Source organism: Otolemur garnettii, unplaced genomic scaffold (assembly GCF_000181295.1).
Source record: "Otolemur garnettii isolate 467f Iridium unplaced genomic scaffold, OtoGar3 scaffold00027, whole genome shotgun sequence".
Taxonomy (NCBI): Eukaryota; Metazoa; Chordata; class Mammalia; order Primates; family Galagidae; genus Otolemur; species Otolemur garnettii.
In genome coordinates, this window is record NW_003852422.1 from 4,544,164 (window position 1) to 4,546,056 (window position 1,893).

The window sequence follows — 1,893 nt, forward strand, 5'->3', positions numbered from 1 at the left end:
CAAATCAGCAAATGGGATGAAGCAGAAAAGAAGGAGGCAAACCAGGTCAGACTGTGTCCAGAAGGCACAGGAAATGTACCTGGGAGGAAAGAGTAGCCAATGTGGCCAAATCTTGGTGCTCAGTCAAACAAATATGGATCAAGACAATTTCCATTGAATATAGCAACGTGGAGATGATTGGAGTAGTCTGGGGAAACCGTGAGTGGAGCGGGTTCAGGAGGCTGCATTGGCAGAGTGTAGACGATCCTTTGGAGTATTCTTGGTGTACATAGAAGGAAAAGTAGAAAAATTAGGCAGAAGATGGAGGCAGAGTTTTCATTGTTGTTTTGCTTTCAAAAAGGGTGAAACAAGTGCTAACTTGCATTTGGATGGGACTAATCCAACAAAGAGGGGAAGTCCATGGTGTGGGAGAAAGGGAGTGGATTGCTGGGACAGAGAAGTATTTCTGAAAAGGCAGAGCAGGCCCCTCCAAATCCCACTCCTCCATAAAAACAATGACAAAATAGCGAAAAGGAATAAAAGTCAAAATCAACTTATTCACTCTGGAATTTAATCAAAGATTTGCAACAATTCTGAAAGCATTTATTCAAGTAAAACAACTGAATAGCAATAAATGGTGAACTCTGTAGCATTTTCCCACATACCTTCCCTGGATCTGCAGTGGCTTAAGAATCAGCTCAGCCTGGGGTGGCGCCTATGGCTCAAAGGAGTAGGGCGCCAGCCCCATATGCCGGAGGTGGTGGGTTCAAACCCAGTCCTGGCCCCCCCACCAAAATCAGCTCAGCCTAGTACACCAGAGAAGGCAAAACAAAAAGTCAGAGCTAAACAAGAAGGCTCATCCCCAGAGAATTGTCACTTTTGATCTTTCCTGGAAAACCTTCGTCTTGTCTCTATTTGACCCAATGTGTCTTAGTTTGACCTGACTCAGAGCTCATTCTGTGTGAACAGCCCTATCTCTGAAGCACTTGTCATAAACAATCAGTTTAACATCCTATACACCTGAGATGGTGGGTAACAGCTGGGACCAACAGGAGGCTGAACAAAAGACCTTAGCAAAAATACTAGTGAATAAATTGACCATAAGGGACTTTAAAAAGCTCCAAAATATTTCTGGGAATTGAGAAGGCAACATACTTTGTGCATGCCCAGGAAAGACTTGAGAAGGCTCTAATCTCTCACCTGATTTTTTTTTTTTTTGAGACAGAGTCTTTCTCTGTTGCCCAAACCAGTGTGCCATGGCCTCAGCTTAGCTCACAACAACCTCATAATCCTGGGTCCAAGCAATCCTCCTGCCTCAGCTTCCTGAGTAGTTAGGACTACTACAGGCACACACCACCATGCCTGGCTAACTTTTCTAATTTTAGTAGAGACAGAGTCTTGCTGTTGCATAGGACTCAAATTCTGGACCTCAAGTAATTCTCCCACCTCTCCTCCAAGAGTGCTAGGATTACAGGTGTGTGCCACCACACCTACTTCTCTCATCTGATCTTGAGGCTCTGTGCAATTAGCCAGTGAAGACTAAGACAGAGTTGTAAGTTGCCTCCTAGAAGACATACCCCAACAAGAGTCATACCTGACAAAGAATATAGACTTAAAAGAATTAGTCCAAGAAATTCATTAAACAAACAAAATAACAATAATAAACAAACAGGCAAAACAACAAACCTTGGGAAAGGGAATCTGACTTGTAGATTTGCCACATTATATTGTTTCAAATGTTCAGCTTTCCCCAAAAGATGGAAAGCATATAAAGAAATAGTAAGGAAGTAAGACCCACACTCAGAGAGAAAAAGACAATTAATAGAAATGGCCACCGAAGCCCAGCTGTTGAACTTACTAGAAAACAACTTTAAATTGGCTGTTTTAAATATGTTCAAAGAACTTAAGGAAACC